Below are 16,460 nucleotides of genomic sequence, written 5' to 3' on the forward strand. Positions count from 1 at the left end.
TAGGAGTTTACGTCCTCCCGGCCTGCCAAAAGTCCATTTGACAACAGTAAGGCGTCTGCATCCACATTGCAAAGGATCAGAAAAAAACGGTCACTATGGTGTGAACAATGGGTGAGTCAAAACTCAGAGCGTGCTCAAAATCCAAACCATGTGCCAAACAAAATAAATAGAAGAGACAGAAGATTCGGCTCTGCTCCTTAACCCCTAAGCAGTTCCATGACTGCTATTCAAGTCCAAAATCACACACCTGGACTGACCGCCAAACTACCGTCCGAACGGGTGCTCAATCCAGAAAAGCAAACATGTAATCTGATTATGGACAAAAGAGAAAAAAAAAAGTGTTGGCACCCACCGTTCTGTCATGAAAATTCTTTATTGATTAAAAGGCATTGGCATGGGAGGAACGTACAGAGAGTAGACGAACCCGTTGAAGCGCAAGTGCGTGAAACGGCCGTCGTCCACTCTCTGTACGTTCCTCCCGTGCCAATGCCTTTTAATCAAAGAATTTTCACGACAGAACGGTGAGTGCCATCACTTTTTTTTCTCTTTCTTTTGTACATAATCAGATTACATGTTTGCTTTTCTGGATTGAGCACCCGTTCGGACGGTAGTTTGGCTGTCAGTCCAGGTGTGTGATTTTGGATGTGAATAGCAGTCATGGAACTGCTTAGGGGTTAAGGAGCAGTGCCAAATCTTCTGTCTCTTCTATTTATTTTAAAAAGTTATATCATAGAATGTTAGAGTTGGAAAGGACCTCAACGGTCATAGTGTCCAACCCCCTGCTCAATGCAGGGTTCACTAAACCATCTCAGACAGATGTCTGTCCAACTTTTGTTTGAAGACTTCCATTGGAGAAGGGCTCATCATACAATACAACAAAATAATGATTCAAGGGAAGGTGCCCATTAATCACTTATGACTCCCTACTTACTAAACCAAACCCAGCACTTTAGTAAGACTTACTGAAATACAACTTTTAATTAATATGTATTAAAATAGACAAAATATTTTAAACGTTACCAATATAAAAGGCAAAAAGACACACAATTAACCTCTATTGAGGTCAAGCATACAAATATAAAAATAGGTGAAACTGACAGTAGTTCAGTTAACATATACAGTATATATATATACCGGTGTTGATGTGTGAGATGGGGTATGCGACAGAGTAGGAAGAGACACCAGGCCGATAAACAATCCAACGAGATTTATTGGAACAGGGAACTGGGCAACACAAATGAAGGTAATGCTACAGCGTCCGTAATGAGTCCACACAAAGGGAGCTGACCCAGGGGCGCCACCCGGTAAAAAGACGCCAAGGAACTGCAACAACAATCTCTAGATTCGGGCCTTAAATCCAGCTGGATTGTAAGACATCACAATCCCATGTGGCAAATGATTTTCCATCTCCATTCATGACACAGGACATGGCCGCAGCTGCAGATCCTTCCTTCCTAAGACAAAGCATCAACTAACTGAACATGTGGCTTATTGTCCTACCACTCTTAGTATCTCTGCCGAACAAGGGGACTGATCTCAACACCCACCCCCTTAAACATAGCTGCAAGGATTAATTAAGGCCCCGTCTCACATAGCGAGATCGCTAATGCGTCACTGATTTTGTGACGCAACAGCGATCTCGCTACATGTGACACGCAGCAGCGACTGGCCCCCCTGCTGGATATCGCTGATCATGCAGGAATTTTTCGTCGTCGGCGTCCCGCTGGCCAGCGCACATCGCAGTGTTTGATCGCTGGATCATTGCTGCGTCACTGAAGAGATCTGCCTGTTTGGCAGCTTACTAGCGATCATTTTGCGACACACCAGCGATCCCTACCAGGTTGTACCGTAGGGGTCGCTGGTGCGTCGCTAAGTGAAACAGGACCCTAACGCTCCAGAAACCCTGTCTGCAGTCTGTCTACAGGTTTGTTTAATGGAGATGCCCCCTGCAGAGGGGAACAAAGACAAGCATGCCCCCCCACCAGATACAGGACAAGGAATGCTAATGTAAGCCTGACTACAGTATGGTCCATGTGTACAGGCTGGGGGTGACACTCAGGTAGAGCTTAAAGAAGGTCCTAAGGTGGCCCTAGTTCCCCACAGCTACCGCCCTGACAAGGGCAGTCCATATCTGACCCTGGAAGTGAACTAACCCTATAATAACTTTTGTGCATCTTGACGCATTGAAGCATTTCTCCCTCTCTTGTTCTTCAGGGGAGATACATGCACAATAAAGTCATAGCTAGAAGTATTACCAATATCCTAATGGTGGATCTGGTTAATAACTGGTACTACTGTATTTAAAAGGTTGCAATAAATGAATCAGTTGAAAACATCTGGAATCCCTATACTCAGCCCACAAAACAAAAAAAAACAACAGATGAGCTCATATAAAATAGACTTCAAAAAAAGCACCAATAGAATTTTGAATTGGGGGCAAAGTCTATGCAGGGAATGCTGCTCTTTGTATTAGGAAGACTGACCTCTAAAAACTATCAACTTATATAAAGAAATAAACAGCACAAAGTTTGGGGCATATAAAGGTAGATTTTTGGGGCTCATTCCCATGTGCAAGGAAAATGGATGAGTGCAATTCAGTAAAAAACGGATTGTAATCTGTCCAATGTTAATCTATGATTCCCTGCTCATCTGCGATTTTTCTTTTCTCAGCTGAAATCACAGCATGCTGCGAATGTCATCTTATCTCGGATGAGACTCTCCAATGCAAGTCAATGGGTGCGATAAAAAAATCGCGCAACACTCGGACCATACGATTGCCATCTGATTTTTACACACCCATGTCATTGAAAGCCCGAGATTTCATCTGCCGCGTGCAGTAAAATCACAGCGTGACCCGACAGAATAGAATACATAGAATAGGTATATACACATAGAATAGATAGATATAAAGATGTCGGTGACATATCTAATTAATACAGTGCTTGTGTAGCTTACTGTACATGTATTTTATTACTGAATAAATTATTTTCAGAAAAAATGGTGTGGGATCCCATGAAATTTTATCAACCAGCAGAGGAAAAACGAACAGCTAGGGCAGATGTTTATAGTGTGGGAAGGGGTAATATCCTAGTGCTTACCATATTATTATCAGCTCACAGCTGTATACCTAGTCTTTATTGGTTATTAAAATGGGGGACTCCCCCAAAAAATGAGATATGGTCCCCCTATAATAATAGCAAAGGCTAGGCAGACCGCTTTGGGTTGATATTAATAGCCTAGTAAGGGGCTATGGACATTGGTCCCGTCCCAGACTAAAAAAGTCAGCTGTCAGCCACCCCAGAAATGGCGCATCCATAACATGCTCCAAATCTGACACTTAGCTTTACTCTTCCCACTTGCCTTGGTATGGTGGCAAGTGCGGTGATAGTATTGGGGTTGATGTCACCTTTGTATTGTCAGTTGACATCAAGTTTAGGGGTTAGTAATGGAGAGGCATCTACAGTGGGTGCAGAAAGTATTCAGACCCCTTTAAATTTTTCACTCTTTGTTTCATTGCAGCCATTTGGTAAATTCAAAAAAGTTCATTTTTTTATCATTAATGTGCCCCATCTTGAGTGAAAAAAATGTAGAATTTTTTGCCAATTGATTAAAAAAGAAAAACTGAAATAATACATGATCATAAATATTCAGACCTTTTGCTCACTATTGAGTAGAAGCACCCTTTTCAGCTAGTACAGCCATGATTCTTCTTGGGAATGATGCAGCAAGTTTTTCACACCTGGATTTGGGGATTCTTGGCCATTCTTCCTTCTCATAGTCAGGGAGTCCTTCATGTGCATTTTAGCAAACTCTGCGGGCTTTCATATGTCTAGCATTGAGGAGATGCTTCCATCGGGCCACTCTGCCATAAAGGCACAACTGGTGGAGGGCTGCAGTGATAGTTGACTTTGTGGAACTCTATCCCTTCTCCCTACTGCATCTGTGAACCTCAGCCACAGTGATCTTGGGGTTCTTCTTTACATCTCTCACCAATGCTCTTCTCCCACGATTGCTCAGTTTGGCTGGATGGCCAGGTCTAGGAAGGCTTCTGGTGGTCCCAAACTTGTTCTATTTAAGGATTATGGAGGTCACTGTGCTCTTAGGAACCTTGAGTACTGCAGAAATTCTTTTGTAACCTTGGCCAGATGCGTGCCTTGCCACTATTCTGTCTCTGAGCTCCTTGGCCAGTTCCTTTGACCTCATGATGCTCATTTGGTCTGACATGCACTGTGAGCGGTGAGGTCTTATATAGACAGGTGTGTGCCTTTACAAATCAAGTCCTATCAGTTTAATTAAACACAGCTGGACTCCAATGAAGAATTAGAACAATCTCAAGGAGGATCACAAGGAAATGGACAGCATGTGAGTTAAATAGGAGTGTCTGAGCAAAGGGTCTGAATACTTATGGCCATGTGATATTCAGATGTTTTTTTTTTTTTATATAAATTTGCAAAAAATTCTACATTTCTGTTTTTTCAGTCAAGATGGTGTGCAGAGTGTACATTAATGAGGAAAAAATGAACTTTTTTTGAATGTACCAAATGGCTGCAATGAAACAGAGTGAAAAATTTAAAGGGGTCTGAATACTTTCAGTACCCCCTGTATAAGACACTCCCATTACTAACCTCATAGTCAAATTGTGAAAAAAATAACACCCAGAATAATGTCCTTTATTTGAACAAATGACACAGACTCCTTTATTGACTCTAAATGAACCAAAAATAGTTATCACCTTACGCCCAACCCTCCGAAGCCATTGTCCCCTTAAAAGAATTAAAATAATAAACAACCATGTGCCTCACCTGTCCGACGAGAAGATAAGTCAATTGTCCCGCGACGGGTCTAGTTCTGCTGTATGTAGATGGCAAGCTGCATTGTTGCATGATTCGACTATACAGCCTGCCATCTAACATAGACACTGAGCTGCGCGTGCTTGCTCAGCTTAGTGCTTCATGGTGATGTGCTAAAATTGACCGGAGTTTGTATCTAATTAACTCCTTTGACCTTAGGCCTCTTTGACACTTCAGTTTTTTGCATCAGTCAAAATCCGCCAAAAGGACGGATGCTGGATCCGTTTTAGAACTGATGACAACGGATGCCACCCATCCGTTTTTTTTTACGGATCCGCAAAATGAAGAATTTTAAAGGAAATTGCAGGAGAGAGAGAGATAATTTTTTTTTTTTGGTCCGGCACCCAGAAAGAATTTCGGGTTAAATGAGTGTCTGGAGGATCCGCCATACAAAAAAACCTTGCAAGCTCCGTTTTGAAATCTTTGAGGATGGTGACGGACAGCAACTTTTGGCGGATCCTCAAAAAAAACGGATACAACGGACAACAATCCGCCATTAATGAAAGTCAATGGAGAAAAAAAACGGATCCTCAAAAGAAAATTGAGGATCCATTTTTTTCAAAACCTGGCGGATTGTGACTGATTGTAAAAAACTGAAGTGTGAAAGAGGCCTTAGTGATGTCACCATGAGGGTGAGAAAGTTCTCACACTCGCGGTGCCGTCAGATAGGTCATTGACAGTCCAGAAATTTGATTAGTTATGCCTTTATTATGATTTTCTCTATACTGGTAACATACTGTACCAAACATGAATGATTGCACATGTTCTTAAGAAAATTCTTTTTGGGGAATACCTTCTTCCAGTATCTTTGTTAATGGTAGCTTGATGGATGTGGATCACATAAAGTGTAAAAACTGCTTATCACAAGGTTCATCAGTCAATTTGATTGTCAGCAAAAAAAAGTGTGTTTAAGCTCTTCTGACAAGCAGCAATGATCTGGTGCACTTACTGGAAGACAGGTGAAGACAGGACATTTATTTTACTGGCAGTTGCAGACACCATCTTGTCATTTTTCATGATATATCTGAAATATGGGTTGTTGTATGCAAGAAGAGTGTGTATTGAACAAACGTGCATCTTTCCTAGGCTCGATGTATACATACTTTGCATTGGGGCTATATGAGACCACGGCCTAAGAGCTCGTGCACACAAACATTTATATTGGACGAGTGCCCATGTTATTCTATAGGAGTGTGGACATGTCTATTTTTTTACCCAAGGAAAAAAATCGATGACATATCCGATTTTATACTGATTGTCAGATCAAAATCGGCAATGCAAGTCTATGTGTACATGGAAAACATCGGACTGCACTCGGATGACATCTGAGTGCAGTCTGATGTTCACGGACTGACACAATGGAGAAAGTGTAGAAACCTTTTTTTTTCGGAGAAAAACTGATCCCTCTCTGATCAAACTTTGCTCAAAATAATTTGACCTTTTGGATGGAGAGAAAAGGGTTGTGTGGACCCTACTCTTAGAGGGTAGATTCTCTTTTTTATGTAAGTCATGAATATACAGTATACAGGTGAAATGTGTGTCATCCATGAGTTGTTTTATGTGCAATCTCCTGATAACAACCTTACAACATTATTATATTCAGTGAATAGGAGGATATAATTTGTAATATCAATTGGAACCTGCGAGACTGCAGAGCGAAGCCCTAGCTGTGCGACTGAAGGGGTCATGGCAGTCCTCACTAAAGAAGGCAGTTGTGTATTAAACATGAGATGGTTTGTTGAAAGCTCGGTAAATGTGCACATTTCTGCTGCTGCTGTTCTGCCTAATATTCCCTGTGGCTTTTTAAGGGCTTTTAAATCACAGAAGGCAGTTTATTGCAGTGCGCTCGAGTTTTTTGTCTGTATGCACTAATTGTTTTCAGGAGTCACTTGGGGTAGCTGCTATCACAACACTGAAAGCTTCTTTCACTTACCTTCCTTTCTTGATGATCTAATCTGGTTAATGCGGTTAAGAAGGAAGATTGGTTAAAAAAGGAGATATTCGAATGTTGGAAATACCCAGTCTCTTCGATATGAGATTGATATTAAGTAGAAAGATTACATATTACATAGCTAGATATTGGATAGCTAAAGACTGTTAGATAAGTAGTGAAGGTTAGATGGAGAGTGATAGTTTAGGTTCCAGTTTATCTATCTCTTATTTATCATTCCATCTATTATCTATCTATTTGGCTATCTATCATTCCATCTATCGATCTATTATCTATCTATCTATTATCTATCTCTATCTGTTATCTATCTATCATCTATCTATCATACATTATGGAGGTAATAATTAATATGTTATTCTTGGATGTCACAAAATCTAAAGAATAAAGATATAAATAAATGCCATTTTTTTCTTGTTTTGAGTTAGCAGTGTGTCCTCCTTCCTCAATCTCTCTAATTTCACAAGTTTCTTTTATATCTGCTTTTTTCCTATGATTCTTTGGCATCTATAAAGTCCAATCATTGCTGGAACAAAGCTCTGTATCTATCCTATCTATCTATTGTAGTGCTGCACTCACTGCACGTGTTGGGGAACACTCGCTTGGCAGCGCATTAACGTAGTTTAAGCGCCATAAACTTTGCCGTAAGCCAGGTTGCACATCACCGGTTTACACATAGTCCATTACTTTATCACATAAGCTTTACCAAGCATTCACTAGTCACGCCTGACTTTCTCCAGTCACCGGGTGACTGCACAGTTGAATAACTGACCTTTGTCAGTGCATACAGTTCTTTCCCCATACTCTGGGTTACCTCTCAGGAGCTCCTGTTCCACATACTGACCGCCTGTCAGTCCTAGTTCCTGGGGAAGCTGCTGAACTGGGACCACCGTCCTTGTGTCCAGTGCACTACCGAAAGTCCAGATCCTCAGACTGAAGGTAGCTCCCCCAAACGCAGTGCCTTCACAGACTCCACAAACATTCGAGGCCTGTCCGGGTGCCATTCAGGACATTCGTCCAACACTCAGGCCACCAGGGCCTCACCGGGTGCCATTCAGGGCTCCAATCCTACACCGTGTGCAGAATTATTAGGCAAGTTGTATTTGAGAGGATTCTTTTTATTATTGAATAACAACTATGTTCTCAATCAACCCAAAAGACTCATAGATATCAAAGCTTAATATTTTTGAAAGTTGGCGTAGGTTTTTTTTAGATTTGGCTATCTTAGGAGGATATCTGTTTGTGCACGTAACTGTTACAGTGCAGAATTATTAGGCAACTTAATAAAAACCAAATATATACCCAACTCACTTGTTTATTTTCACCAGGTAAACCAATAGAGCAACACAAAATTTAGAAATAAACACTTCTAACATTCAAAAACAAAAAAATCAGTGACCAATATAGGCACCTTTCTTTACGATGACACTCAAAAGCCTTCCATCCATAGATTCTGTCAGTTGCTTGATCTGTTTATGATCAACATTGCGTGCCACAGCCACCACAGCCTCCCAGACACTGTTCGGAGAGGTGTAATGTTTTCACTCCCTGTAGATCTCACATTTTATGACGGACCACAGGTTCTCTATGGGGTTCAGATCAGGTGAACAAGGGGGCCATGCCATTATTTTTTCTTCTTTTAGACCTTTACTGACCAGCCACGCTGTGGAGTATTTGGATGCATGTGATGGAGCATTGTCCTGCATGAAAATCATGTTTTTTCTCTTCGCCACGACAGCACCCACTGAGAGAGGGGATCCGCCCCAGGAACAGGAAACCTACAGAGAGATAAATGGGGCGGTCCCCCTCGCTCCCTCAGGTTGGTTTCCTGTTCCTAGGAAGGAACCCACAGAGACGAGGATTCCTGGCCTAGTAGCGGCCCGCGGCATTATATGCGCAACGGGGGCCCCAGAGCTGGAAGCAGCACGGATGGATCCAGATTAGGAATCCCCCCTCTGCTGGTAATGTGGGTGAGGCCGTGGCGAGGAGTGCCTGGCTCACCAGGAGGTGCATTGGAGGAGCACCTGGGAAATCCCTAGGAGGGGATTGCGCATTACAAAGCGCGGCACAGCGTCGGGGTCCGGGGAACCTGGAGAAGATCCGTCCCCTCCCTTCCCCCGCCCCAAGGAAAACCGGGGATGGCAAGGCCAGGGTGGAGAATGATGCCATGAGCTTGAGCAGGACGCAGGGTGTGCCACAGGCGCTATGGTGGAATATGCAAATACCTTGCTATGTAGCGGTATGACGATCCGGCAGTACAGGGGCAGCGGTCAGGAAAGGACCACAGGTGAAAGCGCGGCCAGGAGAGTGAATGGCCGGTGCCATTGCAAGGAGGCCAGGCGACCCGGAAGTGGTAGGGGCATTTCCGGGGTAGGAAGAGGTAGCGCGAGATCGCGAGGAGACCGCGCATGCGCAGTAGCGCAAGAAGGAAAAAAAAAAAAGAGGAGACGAGGAAAGGAAGTGAAACCGGGAGGCTGCATAAAGGCACCGGCCAGAGGCACACCGGTGCGTAGCCATGTCGTCCGTAAACGACCCGGTTTCGCTCCTCGAGGGGCAGCTAGGAGAATCCTCTCAAAGCGGTACCCGAAGAAATAGCAACACCAGAAGGAGCAGCAGCTCCAGAAGAGAAACCAGCGGACGCTCTAGACGGAGCGAAGCTTTAGAGAAGAAGCGGAAGAAGGCACTTCATTCCTCACCTCAGCCTGAGCCTCGAGCCCCACAGCCGGTATTGAGCTGACGAAATTCACGGTTGAGTGTTTTGGGTCAAGCTCTTAGCTGATGGCGTTCCGTTCTTTTTTCTGTTTATATACCCTCAGGCCAAGAGAACAGAGAAAAATAAACACAGGGAATGTGCATTATGCTCCCAGCCCCTCCCAGATGGTCACCCTAAACGGTTATGTCAGTTATGTATTGATCAAACCCTGCGGGAGGAGTCCTCCGGTTGAAAGGAGGATATTCGTATGATTATCAGGGAAGAGCTACAGGCTTTAGGCGGTGCTAGTAGTCATGGTGGACAGACCTCCATTAGAGGAGTAAGGTCACCGACATCGGGGTCGCCTTCAGAGACTGGGGAATTGGATTCAGACAGGTCTCAGGAATGCCTAACCTCGGAAGAGGAACAGCAGGCTTGCTTCCACACAGACAGCGTGATCAATTTGGTCAAATCCGTGCGGAATACCATGGGGTTATGTGACGTTAAAGAACCCAAAACCCCGCAGGAAATTATGTTCGCCGGCATCGCCCAAAAGAAAATCAAAGCCTTCCCCGTGGTACCAGCTATTAAGGAACTGGTTAAAAAGGAGTGGGAGAGACAGGGGCAAAGAGCATTTATTCCCTCAGCTTCCAAACGAAAATACCCCTTTGATGATGACGAGCTGGCGTCTTGGTCTAAACCTCCCAAAGTGGATGAGGCAGTAGCCTCCACCTCCCGCTGGTCTTCCCTACCAGTAGAGAACGCAGGAACTTTGTCCGATCCACTAGACCGCAGAGCAGACACTTTTCTCAAACGGTCTTGGGAAGCATGCATAGGAGCCTTTAAGCCGGCTATAGCAGCCACTTGCACGGCAAGATCCATGATCGTATGGTTGGACGAATTAGAGGATAGAATAAGGAGTGGAGCATCTAGAGATAAGCTCCTTTCCTCCATTCCCCTGATTAAGGGAGCAACCGCCTTCCTATCCGACGCCTCAGCTGATTCCCTCCGTCTATCTGCCAGAACGGCGGGTTTAACCAACACGACCCGACGGGCCCTATGGTTGAAGGGGTGGAGAGGTGATGTGCAAACTAAAACCAAACTCTGTACTATGCCGTGTCAGGGTAAGTACCTGTTTGGCACACAGTTGGATGACATCCTGACAAAAGCGGGGGAGAGGAAGAAAGGATTCCCTAACCCATACATTCCCTTTAACAGGAGAGCCTTCAGGAAGCCTCCATTTGGGAAAAAGAAAGATTTCAGACCCCAGGAACGTTGGGGTAATAAAGATGCCAAGCAGAGAGGCAATTTGTTTGGAAAGCGTCCCTTTAGGTCAGGGGACAGGTTCCGGTAGCGATAAAACACCGGTAGGTGGTAGGCTACTAAAATACAGTCATCAGTGGCAAAAAATAACATCGAACCCTTGGGCAATTAATATCGTGTCATCGGGCCTAAGGCTAGAATTTGTTCGGTGCCCACCAAACTCCTTCCTATTGACTTCCCTGAAGTCCCCAACGCAACAACAAGCCTTGGAGATAGAGATAACGGGCCTCTTGGCTAAGCATGTTCTGATAGAAGTGCCAAGGGAAGAGTGGGGAACAGGATTCTATTCTCCCCTATTTTTAGTACCTAAGCCGGATGGTTCCTTTAGAACGATAATTAATTTAAAAAAGCTTAATTTGTTTCTAAGGCTGCGGTCCTTTAAGATGGAATCAATTCGTTCAGCGATAAAACTCTTGTTTCCTAGGTGCTATATGGCAGTATTGGACCTAAAGGATGCCTATTATCACCTCCCCATATACAGAGAGCACCAAAAGTTCCTTCGTGTGGCAGCCTTGATAAAGGGCCAGATACGACACTTCCAGTTCACTGCAATGTCGTTCGGGTTATCCATGGCACCCTGCGTTTTTACCAAGCTGATGCTAGAGGTGATGTCGTACTTCAGGCTGGAGGACACTTTTTAATAGTCCCGTACTTGGACGACCTGCTTATAGTGGGAAATTCGGTGTCCCAATGCGAAGGAAGAGTAGCTAATATAATCTCATCCCTGCAGACACTAGGCTGGCTGGTCAACTGGGAAAAGTCCTGACTGCAACCGGTAACCTGTCAGACGTTCCTGGGCCTTCAAGTAGACTCTGTAAGTGAGAAATGTTTTTTACCAGAAACAAAAACACGAACCTTAATTAGCAAAGTACGGATGGCATGTGATAAGAACTCGATAACCTTGCGAGAAGGCATGTCCTTATTAGGGTCCCTAATATCATGCATTCCAGCGGTACAATGGGCCCAATTCCAGTCCAGAAAATTGCAGTGGGCCATTTTACGTGAGACAGAGAGACTACAGGGGCGGTTGAATGGAAGAATATCCCTGTCACCAGAGGTAATTAGCTCTTTAAGGTGGTGGTTAAACCCTAACAACCTAACAGGAGGCGTTCCATGGTGGATTATCCCCTCTAGAGTGGTTACCACGGACGCTAGCCCCTCGGGATGGGGAGCCCATTTAGGAGAAAACATGGTGCAGGGTCGGTGGTCCAAACTCGAAACAAGAAGCTCATCTAACTTGAAGGAGATAAAAGCGATATATTTTGCTGTATCTAAATTTCTTCTGCAGCTAAAAGGTACCCACACGAGAATCCAAACAGACAACATCACCTCAGTGGCATACATAAATCGGCAAGGAGGTACGCGATCAGGACCCCTCATGTCTATCGTGAAAGATATTCTAGAGATGGCCGAAATACATCTCCACTCCTTATCCGCCACCCACATCAGAGGAATAGACAATTCCAGAGCGGACTATGTCAGTCGCCAAACTTTACACCCGGGAGAGTGGGTTCTCAGCCGACACATCTTCAAAATGATAACTGCCAAATGGGGCAAACCAGATATAGATCTGTTCGCGACAAGAGCCAACAGACGCGTAGAAAAGTTTGCTTCACTGTACAGGGAGGACAGTCCAGACGTCCTCGATGCCCTGCAGATACCCTTGACATTTCGACAGGCCTATGCCTTCCCTCCAATGATATTGCTACCGACAGTAGTCAGGAAGATAAGGGAAGAAGGGGCGAGAGTAATCCTGATAGCCCCTTTTTGGCACAAGAGGCCGTGGTTTTCATGGTTGAGAGCGGTCGATAACTGACCCATGGATTCTCCCGCTACATCGGGACCTTCTTTCCCAGGGACCCTGCCACCATCCCCGAGTCAAATCCTTGCACCTAGCGGCATGGAATTTGAAAGGAGGCTATTAAGATTAAGAGGGTTCTCAAATAATCTTATTAACACGCTACTAGAGAGTAGAAAGGAGTCAACAACAAAAATTTATGTAAAAATATGGAAGAAATTTTTAACCTTTCACATCGCAAAGCTTTCCAGTGAATTACCCATTAGAGCCATTCTAGAATTCCTGCAGAGGGGGCCGTGAGTTAAAACTCTTGGTTAATACCCTAAAAGTTCATGTATCGGCTCTAGGAGCCTTATATAACCATAATGTGGCAAGCAATAGATGGGTAACTCGATTTATTTCAGCTTGTCAGAGGGCGACTCCAGTCCACATCCCCCAGGTGCCTGCTTGGGACCTCAACTTGGTCTTAGATGCCTTAACTCAGGCCCCATTCAAACCTATGCACCTAGCATCATTAAAACACCTTTCATTTAAAACTGCTCTATTGGTAGCTCTAGTCTCGGCGAGAAGGGTAGGTGATCTCCAGGCACTATCGGTAGATCCCCCATTCCTGTCAGTAAGTCATGACAAACTGGTATTAAAAACAGACCCGTCATATCTTCCCAAGTGTACTACTAGATTTCATAGAGCCCAAGAAGTCTGCCTTCCCTCCTTCTATGTGAACCCAGTGACATCAGAAGAAGTTAAATTACACTAAATTCACTAGATGTCAGAAGAGCAGTCCTGACATAGATGTAACCAGTCCCTGGAGGTAGAGTAGGTCCCTCTTTATTTCCTTCCAGGGTAACAAGAAGGGGCCCAGAGTTACGAGAAGCAAACTGTCCAGGTGGATCAGAGATGAAATCACGATGGCATATTTGGCAAAGGGAGAAGACCTTCCACAGGGAGTAAAAGCGCATTCTACTCGAGCCATATCATCCTCCTGGGCAGAGAAAGCAGGCGTTCCAATAGAGCTAATATGTAAGGCTGCAACTTGGTCTTGTCAATCTACGTTTTATAACCACTATAGACTAGATTTATCCTCCTCGGACGACTTAGCCTTCGGTAGAGCGGTCCTTAGCACGGTGTACCCTCCCAAGTGACTATCTCTGAAAGTCTCTCAGTGGGTGCTGTCGTGGCGAAGAGAAAAAACGGATTACTTACTGGTAATACTCTTTTGTAGAGTCCACGACAGCACCCGTTCACTTCCCTCCCTTAATTTAGAAACTCACACGTGGCTCTCCTTGGTGGTGGGGAAAAATGAAGAAAAAAAAAAAAAAGAGGATAAGGGATCTTTTAGTGTATATAGCAAGTAATAGATAAGTGTCAACTGGTTAACAAATTGACTAAAACATGTATGGTGGTTCCTCTTGGTTTTCTGTAACCTGAAGCACGTGACTGCTAGGGGCGTGGCCTAAACTCCAGAGAGCTAGGAGCTGCGAGAACTCCTAGTAGGGTAACTGCGAGACAAAGTTACCAAGGGGCATAGACAGGGAGGATAGTCAGGACGTAGCCAATGAGTCATATACAGGGATAACTGCAAGGTACAAGAGGGGCGAGCAGAGAGTAGTCAGATCACAGGCAATGAGTCATACATAGAGAGGATAGAGCAGTACAGAATCAACAGGCAAACTCACAACGGGAAACAGAACCCCGGGTCAGAGCCATAAAAACAAGCTATAACAACGAACAGGCACACAGAGGTCAGCTCACTCGGCCAAAGGCAAAAGTATAACTGGCAGGGATTGGAGCTTCCCCGGGGTTTAAGAAGCTCTCCCAGAACCAGAAAGAGGCCACAATCATTAACCCCAGGTGTGCAGGTCAAAACCTGCACTGAGCTCCAGACATTAACCCCTGACGTGCAGCTCAAAAACCTGCACTGGGATCATGACTGACACACTGTCTCTAATGTGACCCACCCTGGTCACATTATATAGCTCGTAACCACACCCACAGGTGAGGTATGGATCACATGGGCTGGTCACATGGTCAATGACCTCACTGCAGGTCCTTAAACACACAGCCACACACACAGGCTTCTTCTTGGGTGTTCAGACACACCCCCCTGGGTGTGTATGTAGGTGACTGGACTCAGCTATCTCTCTAAGTCACCTGGAAGCCTCCAGGGCCACCCATCCCTGTAATACATATTGGCCATTTACAACCCTGCTGGTCAATGTTTCCCCATCACAATAAAGGAAACGCCTGCATGCATATCCTGGGGAGCCCATACAACGCTCCCTAGTTGTAACAGGGTTCACTGCATCACACTATACACACTGAACAATGAATAGCTGCATATATAATATATACATATATGTACATATACTATCTTTCAGTCTGGTAGGGGCAATGGTCAGCAGATGTCTATGCGATTCATTTTAATTAGTGGACACAGTGGTTTTGATGTGAATTGCACCCTGCCCAAATGTTTTTAGTATCTTGCGATATTTTACTGAATTTGTCCTTAACCAAATTTAAGAAAATATAAAGTAACCAGACAGCGAATTAATGCTTCCCGAATCATAATAAGGGCACCATTGACACCATGTGTATTTTATTCTAAAATACTGTAATGTTGGAGAAAACATACTTTTAAAAGCCAGTTTGGTATTAGGACAAATAGTCTAAGCCCTCATTCACACGATCAGTATTTGTTCAGTATTTTGCATCAGTGTTTGTATGCCAAAACCAAAAGTGGAAATTCTGTAAATGAAAGATTCTGTGTTTTAGAGACTCTTCTGATTTTGGCAAACAAATACTGCAGAAATAATGATCAAAAATAGTGATGTGTGAAAAAAGCCTAAGAGAGACAGGTCCCAGTGGTTGTACTTAACTGACAGTTCTCTCCTTATAGGTTTCTATAGGGAAATACATTTAATCAAGGAGAGCGGGGTGGGGGAGGCCCCGGGGGACCTGCCACGGACTAGTCCTCCTAGTGGTATTGTTCCCTGGTGGCTTTTAAAGGGAATCTGTCACCCCTTTTTTGAGATATCATATAATGATATCATTCACTTGTGTGTCACATAAGGATTCTCTTAGTACTTTTGCTTCCCCCTGACCCCGCACCTTTCATGCATAAATACCTTTTTTATATCGGTTCAGATGTATGTAAACTGCCACGGTCCGGTCCGCTGGGCGGGGCTTATTCAACTGCTCCCCCCTCCCCGTCTTGCTCTATGCATTTCATCTTGTGTAGAGCAAGACAGGGAGGGGGATCGGTTGAATAAGCCCCGCCCATCGGACCGGACCGTGGCAGTTTACATACATCTGAACCAATTTAAAAAAGGTATTTATGCATGAAAGGTGCGGGGTCAGGGGGAAGCAAAAGTACTAAGAGAATCCTTATGTGACACACAATTGAATGATATTATATGATATCTCAAAAAAGGGGTGACAGATTCCCTTTAAACGAATGTTTCCTCTGAAGTGCTGCAGCGTTTAGGAATGAAACATCAGCGGGTGAAATAATGCAACCAGGGTTTGTTGGTTTGATTAATGTTGCCGATGGTTGATGTATGAATCTGCTGTAAGCTTCTCTATAAACACATATATTTTGTTCTTTGGGGGCCTTCATCACTCTGTAATCCTAGGCTCAGGGGCGGATATACCATTGGTGCAGAGGCCCAAGGAATCAGGACGACACATTCTGCAAAGTAGGTGGAATTGTGCATTATGATGGGATATTGGCCTGCAAAGGGCCCATATACTGTTCTTGCACAGGGCCTTCTCGTCCTCTCCTGCTCCGATGACAAGAGTTAAATTACTCGGTTGTTTAAAACCCCCTTGAATCTAGATGGTATCGGGAAG

The 16,460-nt window shown here is 44.4% G+C and overlaps 1 protein-coding gene across 2 annotated transcripts in view; it reads left to right on the top strand.

Annotated features, from left to right (window-relative positions):
• PPP3CA (protein phosphatase 3 catalytic subunit alpha) overlaps window positions 1–16,460 on the top strand; it is a 383,095-nt gene that overhangs the window by 268,379 nt on the left and 98,256 nt on the right. The window lies entirely within an intron of this gene.

This window comes from Dendrobates tinctorius, unplaced genomic scaffold (genome assembly GCF_039654945.1).
Source record: "Dendrobates tinctorius isolate UK_male_01 unplaced genomic scaffold, ASM3965494v1 ptg000011l, whole genome shotgun sequence".
Lineage (NCBI taxonomy): Eukaryota > Metazoa > Chordata > Amphibia > Anura > Dendrobatidae > Dendrobates > Dendrobates tinctorius.